The sequence below is a fragment of the Saccopteryx leptura genome, chromosome 1 (genome assembly GCF_036850995.1).
Source record: "Saccopteryx leptura isolate mSacLep1 chromosome 1, mSacLep1_pri_phased_curated, whole genome shotgun sequence".
In the NCBI taxonomy this organism is placed as follows: domain Eukaryota; kingdom Metazoa; phylum Chordata; class Mammalia; order Chiroptera; family Emballonuridae; genus Saccopteryx; species Saccopteryx leptura.
Genome location: NC_089503.1, coordinates 251,220,912 through 251,233,745, shown reverse-complemented (window position 1 = coordinate 251,233,745; position 12,834 = coordinate 251,220,912). Strand labels below are relative to the sequence as shown.

General features: G+C 45.7%; 1 long non-coding RNA gene across 1 annotated transcript; it reads left to right on the top strand.

Moving 5' to 3' along the window:
* The first annotated feature begins 302 nt into the window (after positions 1–302).
* LOC136389216 (uncharacterized) lies at positions 303–7,988 on the top strand. The gene is made up of 3 exons (XR_010748284.1): positions 303–341; positions 1,322–1,373; positions 7,893–7,988. It is a non-coding gene; the product is annotated as an uncharacterized lncRNA (long non-coding RNA).
* Positions 7,989–12,834: the final 4,846 nt, after the last annotated feature.

Below are 12,834 nucleotides of genomic sequence, written 5' to 3'. Positions count from 1 at the left end.
TAACTGCTTGTGTAGCCCGCCCCTTTCTGAAGGGCCCATTTACATTGGCTTGATTCTCCGTCAGTCACTAGCAAATGGGGGACGGCCCCTTGTGACCTGGCCTAATACGCCTGCGCTGGGATCCTCTATCAGTCATCAACAATGACCAATCAGCGGATGGGGAGGAGGTTGCCTCCGTGATTTCTGCCTGATACGCTTGCGCAGGCTGGAAAGCCGCTGCAACAGGTTAAAGCTGTTTGTTTTTTTTAGATGGAGCTCTTGCTGCATGCAGGGCAGGTTTCGATGGGCGAAGCAGTAAACTTCTTCTAGTGGAGCTGAGGTTCTGCAGTATGCGTGATTCTGTAAGAGACTGCATAACAAGATGGAGTCTATAATCCCAGTTTTGCCACTTATTCTTGTAGCTGGGTTACCTTGAACAGGATCTTTTTAGAAGGAGAACCTGATATGAAGGCAATAAAGCAGGGTCATAGGATTGTCGCTAGATTTGGGGTGGGGGAGGGAGGTGACTTTAGGTCGTATGATCAAGCCCTGGTGGGGTAGCTTAGTAGAGCATGGTTCCAACATGGCAAGGTTGCAGGTTTTGGTCCTGCTCAGGGCACATACAGGAATCAAGCAATGAATGCATAAATAAGTGGAACAACAAATCGATGTTTCTCTCTCGCACTCTTTCTCTAAAATCAATAAAATGGAAGAAAAATAAAAGAAGCTTGTCCTGGCCAGATAGCTCTGTTGGTTAGAGCATTGTCCTGAAGCAGAGGTTACTGGTTTGATCCCCATTCAGGGCACATACAGGAGCAGCTCAATGTTCCTGTCTCTGTCTCTCTCTCCCTCCCTCCTTTCCTCTCTCACTAAAATTAAGTAAATAAATAAAAGTGATAGATACGTGAATTCCAAACTGCCCTCGTGATGTTCCGCTTATCTGTCAGACCTCACCCTTACTGGACTATTGCCCCTGAGACAGAGGAATTCCAAGAAGCTGGCAAGCCCCCCAAGGAGGAGCACTCCAGACATACCAGGACTTTTGCCTCAGTATCCCCTCAGGCTCTCCCAAACACTATGTAACTCGCCCCTAGTCTGTAACTGGTATGCTCTTCTTCCTGGGAGAAGTGCCTGGCAGGGTTCCGAATCCTTTCAATAAAGCCTGTTACTCTGGTCTTTCGGACTCCCACGGATTCCAACATTTGGTGCCGAAACCCAGGACAGGGTACTAACTGCCTGGACGATCCCTCTTTGCTGTCCAAACTTACAACCAGAAAAGCAATGGGCAGCGGCAGCTCGTCCTGGGCTTACTCCCTGATTCTGTTTGGACGTGTAATTGTAGGTCGATTGGCCAGCAGTCTAACCCTGTCCCGAACCCCTGCTGGAACAGAAAGGTAAGGACTTTCTCCCTCCCCTTCCCCGGTTAGCCTCCAAATTTCTCTCTAAAAACACCCCTTCTTGGGCCCTGGCTGGTTGGCTCAGCGGTAGAGTGTCGGCCTGGCGTGCAGGAGTCCCGGGTTCGATTCCTGGCCAGGGCACACAGGAGAGGCGCCCATCTGCTTCTCCACCCCTCCCCCTCTCCTTCCTCTCTGTCTCTCTCTTCCCCTCCCGCAGCTGAGGCTCCATTGGAGCAAAGATGACCCAGGCGCTGAGGATGGCTCTGTGGCCTCTGCCTCAGGCACTAGAATGGCTCTGGATGCTACAGAGCGACGCCCCAGAGGGGCAGAGCATCGCCCCCTGGTGGGCATGCCGGGTGGATCCTGGTCGGGTGCATGCGGGAGTCTGTCTGACTGCCTCCCCGTTTCCAGCTTTGGAAAAATGAAAAACAAAACAAAACAAAAAAAACACACCCCTTCCTGGTTGGACAGTTTTGACTTCGGACCCCATATCTACGAGTGGTCTGCCTCTACTCTTTTATGAACTTCTACGAAAGTCTAGGTGCACCTAGCGAGGCCCCTCTCCTACACCCGAGATCTCAGCCTTGGGGTGATGACCTCTTGTCTGAGACTCTCTTTCTACAGAGATTTTCTCCTCTCTGAACTGTGACTGAAGGCGGGGTCGCCCCCTTCTCTCACCAGTCTCCTCTACTGTGGGCTCCTCTCAGTTCAAACTGTCCGGCCAGACTCCCCTCGGCTGTGTCCTCAAAAATCTTGCCAAACTTGGCCTGACCTCAAACCAAAAAAACTCATCTTCCTCGGTAATACAGCCTGGCCTCAATATAAATTAGACAACGACTCCCACTGGCCAGAGAATGGAACCGTTGATTACAATATTTTAAGAGATCTTTACAACTTCTGCCACCAGCCACCAGACGGGGAGGACATCAGAGATTCCTTACGTATGCAGGCCTTTTCTTCTCCCTTCTCTCCTGTCCTTAATTTCTGTACTGCTTGTTCTACATGCAGGCCATTTTTGGCCAGAGAAACCTCCACTCCTAATCTGTTCTCCACGGATTCTCAACTCTCTCTTTCTCCTCCCCTGCTGGCCAGGGGCCCCTCCCTTCTCCACTGTGTTCTTAAATCCCTCCTCCCTCCTTAAAAGCTGTGTCTCCTGCTGCAGTGCCTGTCTCTCTTCTTAGACCCCTCCCTACTGGCTTCAGCTGTATTTTACCCATTTCCCTCTCCCCACCAGCTTCCGCTACAGCTATGCCCTTCTCCCCCTCGTCCTCTCCCCTCTCCTCAGAGCTCTAGCACTTTAACCTCCCCCTCCTCCTGCAGATTCTGACTCTCTTTCCATACAGCTGTTCACGCTGTCCATCTGTCTGCTTTCTCCCTTCCTCCCCTCTATGCTGGCAACTCCCTGCCATTTCAAAAATCTTTAAAAAGCAGAATTGTATATTAAGCTATGTGAGTAAGTAATCCGTCTTGTCTCTGTGAGAAAATATCTCTAGTATAATTTGAATTGAAACAAGTAAAGCGCGCTCATTTAAATTCCTTAATTCATAACTTTTATGTAAAGTCTTTGTTTAATATGTAACTGTGTCTGTTTCTAAGGCCTTAAACCAATAATTACCCGCCTCTTAAACCAGGCTTACTCATCCCCATGGACTCTTCCTGCAATACCCCCATCCTTCCTGTTTGAAAACCTTCAGGGGCTTATCGCCTCGTACAAGACTTACAACTAGGCCTGACCTGTGGTGGCGCAGTGGATAAAGCGTCTACCTGGAAGTGCTGAGGTCGCCGGTTCGAAACTCTGGGCTTGCCTGGTCAAGGCACATATGGGAGTTGATGCTTCCAGCTCCTCCCCCCTCCTCTCTCTCTCCCTCTCTGTCTCTCTCTCTCCCTCTCTCTCTCCTCTCTAAAAATGAATAAATTAAATTAAAAAAAAAAAAAAAAGACACCACTTTAAAAAAAAAAAAAAAGACAACTAATCAATGAGGCTGTAATTCCCCTCCATCCAGTAGTCCCTAATCTCTACAGGTCCTAGACCTCAAGAATGCCTTCTTTACCATTCTTTTACACCCTGACTTTTACTTTCTGTTTACCTTTATCCGGACACTAATACAGCCCAGCAATTTACATGGACTGTCTTACCCCAGGGGATCAAAAACAGCTCACACCTGTTTGGGCAGGCACTTGTCGGGAGCCGATCCACTAATGCTGGCTAACTAGGTCACAGCAGAAGAAGATCCACAACTGCTGGTTGACAAAGTCACAGCAAAAGAAGATAGAGTCACCGCAGTAAAGACCAACAGCTGCGGGTTGACAAAGTCACCGCAAGGAAAGGCACGATACTTCCCCCTTTAACTTTTTAAATTAATCTGGCCTTATATCCCCCCTTTTTTCTGGGTGTGTGCTATTAATTATGGCACAGGGATAATAGTACCGTGCTTTCCCTGTAGATTCATAGTGATTTCTTTGGAAATGAGACAGAGGGTGTGAGTTCCACAGAAAAGCCTGTAAGCCCCTTGAACTGGGCTCATAGACATAAGAGGCTGGCTATGATATCCCTCATAAAGGGTTAAGTTTGTAGGAGAACTCCTTCTTAATCATGTTAGAAAGAATAGATTGTGACTTGTGACTAGATAGGAGGCAGTGGCTGTGCACAGAGCACCTCTCGGCCTTCACTTAATTCAACATTTTTCCTCCTAGCCTTTTCATGTAATAGAGTAAAGAAACATTCCTTTCTTCTTGCTTATTTGATCTGCAGATAGTGATACACTCTGAGAAGAATAGAGGTAGAACTTAACTAGTGTTTAAATATAATAAATAAGTAATATTTGACTAGACAATAGTATCTTAGGTAAGGTATAATAGAATGGCCCATTGTGTGGCCTAGGATGAAAGCGCAGTCAGCAAGAAAAGAGTGTTTTACTAAGAGAATTGTCTTTTGACTAAAGGCAATTGCTAGGCTTTCTCAATGAGATGTTCTCATAAGATTTACATACTTTCCAAAATTCTTTAATAATGAGAGAAATGTAGGGAAATCCATAGAAGTAATAACAATTAATGTCTTATGTTGCTACTAGGCTATCTTGCAAGTGCACTCTGTATATCTTTGGGTGAAAGCTATTCTTAATGTTCTGTCAATTTCTTTATAGGCAAGCCTTTTAGAATCTTGTGAAAAAAAAAAGTAGGACACTGCTTAAACTCAAAGCTATTTATCTGAGCAAACGGTTGTCCATTGTTAGTCCTTAATAATCTCGTCTGCTAATCTCTCTCTGCCCCTTAACTCACAACAGCAGTAAAGTTAGTTAACTATTAGTACTAATACCTTAAAAGCTTTTACCGATGTTGTTATCACTATTCAAGTTATTTTGTATTTTGAATGATTTGCTACCTGGTTTGTAATTTATAGATATAAATTAACTGTTATCCAGAAACATGTAAACATAGTGAAACAGAAGCAATGATTAACACCATGTAATTGTAACTCAGTGTGTGTGTATAAAAAGGGAGCTATACTAGCATTGAGCAGAGATGCCTGGCAGTAAATGCTAACTAGAGAATAAAGAGAAAGAAAAGAATTCGGCTCTCTCACTCGATTTCGCCGACGCCGTCTCTTCCTGTGGGACCCCTGGATCCCCCCCGGGGCTGGACCCCGGCAGGCACTAGCTCAGGATTCAGTAGCATGCAATCTCAAAACCAGTACTCTCTTACAATATGTAAATAACCTACTCCTCTGCAGCCCCTCCCTGCCTGCCTCAAGGAGACACACCGCCACCCTTCTTAACTTCCTCGTTATAAAGGGATATCATATCTTCTCTGTTAAGGCTCAACTTCATTCTCAGTCCGTAGTCTATCTGGGCATCGCCTTAACCCCCACCACCTGAAGTCTCACCCTAGATTGAACTCAGACCCTCTGCAGTCTCCAACCACCTACCACCACATATTAAATCCTTTCTCTCCTCAGTCTAATAGGCTTCTTTAAACACTGAATTCCCAATTTTGCTCTCTTAGTCAAACCCCTCAGTGAGATCTTCTGAGCATGGCTTTTAAGGTCTATAATGACCAAGGAAGTAACAGAAAAGGCAAATAAGGCCCAAAAGAAGTCAGGAAATACCAGCTTTTGGCATACACTCTTAAAGGCTCCAGTGCCGTAAAGGGCTTCATAGGATTCCATCAGGGCCCTGCTCCAGAGTGGAAAAAAGGTCACTGAACTGAAGCCTGCCAGGCTTCCCGGCCCCATCAAGGGACACACCTATGCTGTGGAAAGAGGGACATGAGAAGAGTAAGCTGCCCCCTTGCTCCATAGAGGGAGGGTTCAGTCTCTTCTAGCCCTGCTCCAGCTACCTGTGACCTGACCTTGCCCAGCATGCTGGGAATTGCCACTGAAGGCCCAAGGACATCGTTCATGAACCTAAGGTATTTTTTCCAAGTAGCAGATAAACTGATCTCATTTCTTGTAAACACAAGGGCCATCTACTATGCCTTGCCTGAATATTTAAGTTTTATTTATCCCTTGAAGATCTCTACTGTGGGTATTGACAGTCTGATTTTGTTGCTTTAATTAATGTATAGTATCTCCTTTATTCCTTTTGTCTCAATACCCCATGCCTATTGTAGGCTGGGACCTGCTGCTAATTCCAGCTAGAAGCAGTGGTCACTAGAACTTAAACTCTAACTGCAAAGTGTAGAAATGTAACCACCCTTTCCCTAAGTACTTGCAGGATTTACAGGTTACTCAGCAAACTGTTCAGAGACTGTCCAAGAGGTGCTTTCAGCATTACATCACCCAAGGACTGACTTTCACAGGGACAGGTCCACACACCGTGATCCTGACAACTCCCACTGCTGCTAAGGGCGACTCTTTCCTCCATCTGGACCAGCTGGAGCTCAGAAACAGAGAAATGAAACCGACCCCTTGTCCTTCTATTCTCTATTCACCTCTCATCCTGTATCAACCAATCAGGGGCTTTCTACTCATGTAAGAACAACACCTACATGTGTCTCCTGACTAATTGGACAAAAACCTGTACCCTAATCTATCTATCTCATCCCAAATATCAACGTAATCCCACCCCATGAGCCTCTTTCAATTCCTAGTACAGTACCCATCAATCTAAGAACCAAACGAGCTATACAGGTAATCCCTCTTCTTGTTGCTTTAGGAATCTCTACAGAAGTAGGTCTAGGGGCAGGAGGACTGGCCACTTCCCTGTTTTATTCCTACTCTCTCTTTCTCTGAAGCCCAGCGAATTTGTAAACATGAAATCTGGTTTCACACAAACTGGGTATCTTGACTATTGCCTTTCATTAGTCCACTCACTCTCCTATTTATTTTTCTAACTTTTGGACCCTGCCTCTTACGTTTGTTCACTAGTTTCTTACAGAACCATATGCAGACCTTTGCCAATCAGAAAATTGGAAAAATCTACCTAACCCTACACACCAACCCTGAAACCTGCCCTTCCGAAACAGAAAAATCTGAAACCCTATATCAGCAAACCTCCTAAATCCTATCTTTCAAACCCTACAGGCCCCCTAACCCTAAAGCTCTCCTGTATCCCTGAAGAACTAGGAGAATGAATAGCATTCACCTCTTAATGCTTCTCAGTGTTTTTACCCTTCACATAGTAAGGGGACAAGATTGCTGGGTCTTCTTGGCTGAAGAAGAGCCTACAAATGGACATGAAACATTTCTTTTAGCTCAAGCTAATTGCTCTCTCCAGGGCTGCCAGGAAAGAATATCTCCAACTTTAGCATGGAGGAACTTTCACCCTCTCCACCCCCCACCCCCCCACAATACAACCCTCCTTATCTCTGCATTCCTGATCTCCAAATACTTGCCCCTTTCTTTATCAAGTTCCTACAGGCCCGGATGAGAGAAATCTCTAGGATTACCTACAACCAAATGCTCCTACACTCCTATTCCCCAATACCCCAAGGAGAACTTCACGAGGGAAATATCAAATAGGTAGGGATGACATCAGGAAGAAGCTGCCCTTCAGCCTGAGAAGTTCCCTCCTGAATGTTCTCCAAACCCCCTTCCTTTTAAACCACACATATTCAGTCCTTCTAAAAACTTACACCAACAGGTTCCCTGTCTCTAAAAATCTCCACATGTCCTCCCATTCGAGAGGAACCAGACTAGCACATCTCATGAGGCTCATCCAGGAGACCATGTATCACCATATCACTCTGTCCACTCGGCACTCACAGCAAGCAATGTACAATTATTACCTCGCAAAATTTTTTTACTTCCTCACTCAGGTTTTCGGAAACATTGCCTGGTTCAGACCTTACAGCATGGAAATTGATGACATCCTTAACTGGATGAGGGACTTGGCTTGGCAAGGTTCCCTTCTTGAGTTCTCTCCAGAAGCAATAATTTTCCAGTTTTTTCTCCTCATCACCCCTCACTGTATATTATAAAATTAATAACTGCCTTTTTTTTATATGTAACCACACAGTTGAGAAATGATAGATCCGTGAATTCCAAACTGCCCTCATGATGTTCCGCTTATCTGTCAGACCTCACACTTACTGGACTCCTGTGTGCCCTGGCCAGGAATCGAACCCGGGACTCCTGCACGCCAGGCTGATGCTCTACCACTGAGCCAACCAGCCAGGGTCCTTGTTTACAAGAAATGAGATCATTGCTCCTGAGACAGAGGAATTCCAAGAAGCTGGCAAGCCCCCCAAGGAGGAGCACTCCGGACACACCAGAACTTTTGCCTCAGTATCCCCTCAGGCTCTCCCAAACACTATGTAACTCGCCCCTAGTCTGTAACTGATGTGCTCTTCTCCTGGGAGAAATGCCTGGCAGGGTTCCTTTCTTCCTTTCAATAAAGCCTTTTACTCTGGTCTTTCAGACTCCCACGGATTCCAACAAAAAGAAGCTCCCAGCCTTTGTCTCATGGACCAGCTAAAAGATGTAGAAGTCATGACACTTGACTTGTTTCCTGCAGAAATACTGGTGTCTGGGCACAGAGCCTGATCCCCAGTTAGCACTCAAGGCCAGTGTTGCTCACTCTCCTAATGGCTGAGCATTGGATGCTGACATTGTTCTGTCACAATCAGCTGTGTGCCCTTGGTGACTGGGGCTTACCTTCTTGCATAAAGGCAGTGGGGTGGATTACTTAATAAAGCAGAGTGAACTAAAGAGGAGATAAGACCTTGGGTTCAGTTTCTACCTCTGCCAAGTGACCTTGGCAAGTTTTAATTCTTTCTAAACCATGGGCTAATGATAGCTCCCTTATCAGTTGGGGGTGGGTATATGAGATAAGCTATTCAAGATTGCACAACCATAGCCTGATGGATATAAATGCTCCAGTCAAAAAGGGTCACTCGGCCTTGGCCGGTTGGTTCAGTGGTAGAGCGTTGGCCTGGCATGCAGGAGTCCCTGGTTCGATTCCCGGCCAGGGCACACAGGAGAAGCGCCCATCTGCTTCTCCACCCCTCCCCCTCTCCTTCCTCTCTCTCTCTCTTCCCCTCCCACCACCGAGGCTCCATTGGAGCAAAGTTGGCCCAGGTGCTGAGGATGGCTCCATGGCCTCTGCCTCAGGTGCTAGAATGGCTCTGGTCACAACAGAGCAACGCCCCAGATGGGCCTAGAGCATCACCCCCTGGTGAGCATGCCGGGTGGATCTGGGTCGGACGCATGCGGGAGTCTGACTGCCTCCCCGTTTCCAACATCAGAAAAATACAAAAATAAAAAATAAAAAGGGTCACTCACCTCCCTTCCAAAAAGCAAAGCTAGAACCACTTCACAGCCATTAGGATGGCTACTATTAAAAAATTTTAAAAACCCCAGAAAATAACAAGTGTTGGCAAGGATGTGGAGGAGTTGGAGCCCTTGTGCATTGTTGGTGGGAATATAAAATGGTACAGCCAATATGTAAAACAATATATGGTTCCTCAAAAACTTAAAAAGAAATATATCACCTAGCAATTCCACTTCTAGGTATATACTCCCCAAATTGAAAGCTGGAAGTTGAAGAGATATCTGTATACCCAGCATTACTGACAGTAAACAAAAAAGGTAGAAACAACCCCGATGTGCATTGTTGGATGAATGGAGAAACAAAATGTGGTATAGACTATGGACTATTTATTCAGTCTTAAAACGGAAGGAAATTCTACCACATGCCACATGAATGAATCTTAAGGATAATATGCTAAGTGAAGTAAGCCAGACACAAAGGACAAATACTGTTTGGTCCTTAGAGTAGGCAAATTCAGAGACAGAAAGAATGGTGCCAGAAGCTGGAGGTGGGGGATGAAGAGTTCATGTTTAATTGGGACAGTTTCATTTTGGGAAGACGAAGAGATGGTGGTGATGATGCACAGCAATGTGAGTGTACTTAATGCTACCAAACTGGACACTTAAAAAATGGTTTAGGCCCTGGCCGGTTGATCAGTGGTAGAGCGTCGGCCTGGTGTGCGGGGGACCCGGGATCGATTCCTGGCCAGGGCACATAGGGGAGGCGCCCATTTGCTTCTCCACCCCCCTCTTCCTCTCTGTCTCTCTCTTCCCCTCCCGCAGCCGAGGCTCCATTGGAGCAAAGATGGCCCGGGCACTGGGGATGGCTCCTTGGCCTCTGCCCCAGGCGCTAGAGTGGCTCTGGTCGCAGCAGAGCGACCCCATGGAGGGGCAGAGCATCGCCCCCGGTGGGCGTGCCGGGTGGATCCCGGTCGGTCGCATGCGGGAGTCTGTCTTACTGTCTCTCCCCGTTTCCAGCTTCAGAAAAATACAAAAAAAAAAAAAAAAAAAAAGGTTTAGATGGTAAATGTTATGTATATTTTACAATTAAAAGAAATTGGATAGTGAAAAAAAAATTGGATAGTGGTGGGGAATGGGTTATTAAGCATTAGCTGAACAAAATTAACAAAGAGGACAAAATGGTCCCGGGCAATTACTTATGAAAAACAATTTTTAAAAAAAAATTTCGGCTTGACCTGTGGTGGCGCAGTGGGTAAAGCATTCAAACTGTAATGCTTGGCTTGCCCAGTCAAGGCACATATGGGAGCTGATACTTCCTACTCCTCCCCACCCCCCTTTCTCTCTCTCTCTCTCTATTTATTTTATTATTATTATTATTATTATTATTTTTTTTTTTTACAGAGACAGAGAGTGAGTCAGAGAGAGGGATAGACAGGGACAGACAGACAGGAACAGTGAGAGATGAAAAGCATCAATCATTAGTTTTTCATTGCGCGTTGCAACACTTTAGTTGTTCACTGATTGCTCTCTCATATGTGCCTTGACCGCAGGCCTTCAGCAGACCGAGTAACCCCTTGCTGGAGCCAGCGACCTTGGGTTCAAGCTGGTAGGATTATGCTCAAACCAGATGAGCCCACGCTCAAGCTGGTGACCTCAGGGTCTCGAACCTGGGTCTTCCGCATCCCAGTCCAACGCTCTATCCACTGCGGCACCACCTGGTCAGGCTCTCTCTCTCTCTCTCTTTAAAAATCAATAAACACAATCTATTTAAAAAAAACTTTTTTTTCCACCTGGCGCAGTGGATAGAACATTGGACTAGAATGCGGAGGACCCAGGTTCAAGATCCCGAAGTCGCTACTTGAGCGCAGGCTCATCTGGTTTGAGCAAGGCTCACCAGCTTGGACCCAAGGTCGCTGGCTTGAGCAAGGGTTACTCTGTCTGCTGTAGCCCCCGGTCAAAGCACATATGAGAAAGCAATCAATGAACATGAACAAGTAAGGTGTCGCAATGAAAAACTGATGATTGATGCTTCTCATCTCTCTATGTTCTGGTCTGTCTGTCCCTATCTATGACTCTCTCTGTCTCTGTAAAAATAAAAATTTAAAAATAAAAATAATAATAATTTTTTTTTTCCAAAGGCCCCTTCTTGGCTCATAAACCCCTCTGAAAAACTGACAAGTGTAATAGACTTTCTGCTTGGAAATGCACAACTTTGCATAAACTCCTGTGACTTCCTAAAACCTCTGCAAGCCACCCATCATCTGGTTGAACAATCCAGAGGTAAAACAGAGGAAATGAGAAGTCAGGGGAGCAGCAATCATGAGTCATCAATCACCTTTGGATGGAGAGAGAGGAAGGGGCCTGGGAACAGGGGGCCAGCCCAGGATGCTCCAGTTCCTGTCCTATGCTAGAGACATGAGGATGTTCAGTTTGTGAAAAACCATGGAGCTGTACATTTTTTACATGACTTATGCACAAAAGTGCATATTATATCTCAAAAAATAAAACAGCAAAACATTTTAAGAAAGATCCAACATATTAGAAAAAAGTTTGGCAAGAGATACTCTCGCCTGACCAGGTGGTGGCGCAGTGGATAGAGCATCAGACTGGGATGCAGAGGACCCAGGTTCAAGACCCCGAGGTTGCCAGCTTGAGCGCAGGCTCATCTGGTTTGAGCAAAAGCCCACCAGCTTGAACCCAAGGTCGCTGGCTCCAGCAAGGGGTTACTCGGTCTGCTGAAGGCCCGTGGTCAAGTCACATATAAGAAAGCAATCAATAAACAACTAAGGTGTTGCAACGCGCAATGAAAAACTAATGATTGTTGCTTCTCATCTCTCTCCGTTCCTGTCTGTCTGTTCCTGTCTATCCCTCTCTCTGACTCACTCTCTGTCTCTGTAAAAAATAAATAAAAAAAAAGAGATACTCTCAAGCGGTTGACAGTGGAGGGTGTTTAAATGGGACCATGGCACCCTCTACTATGCCAATCATTTCTGTATTGTTTGAATTTTGCCTTTTACAATTGCTATAAATTATTGTGTCACAAGGAAAAAGCAGTATGTAAAGATTTTGTTTAAGGTCTGCACTATAGCTGGGTTAGAACTTTCTGGCACAAAGGCAATGCTTTTCTCTCTCTGGAGCCCAATAGCCACCAGCCCCATATTAATTATACCAGGCACAAGTTAATTATAATTAACTTACATTTAAATGGAACAGCCATATGTGGCTAATGGTTACATTATGGGACCGGGCTAGGATAGAGCATAAGAGACTTTATTATAATAGTCTTGTCACTTTTCTTTGAACACAGCTTTGAACACTGTTCAAAATAAGTAAATTCTAGCCTAATCAGGTGGTGGTGCAGTTGTTAGAATGTTGGGTTGGGACATGGACAGCCCAGGTTCAAAACCCCAAGGTTGCCAGCTTGAGCACAGGCTCACCAGCTTGAGTGAGGGGTCTCTAGCTTGAGCATGGGATCATAGACATGACTCCAAGGTCACTGGCTTGAGCAAAGGGTCACTAGCTCTGGTGCAGCCCCCTAGTCAAGGCACAGATGAAAAAGCAATCACTGAACAACTAAGGAGCTGCAATGAAGAATTGATGCTTCTCATCTCTCTCCCTTCCTGTCTGTCTGTCCCTATCTGTCCCTCTCTCTGATTCTCTCTCTGTCTGTCAAAAAAAAAGTAAATTCTAAAAAAGGTACCGATTTTAAAGCTTAAAGAGGACTATACTGAAACAAAGATCAGACAGATG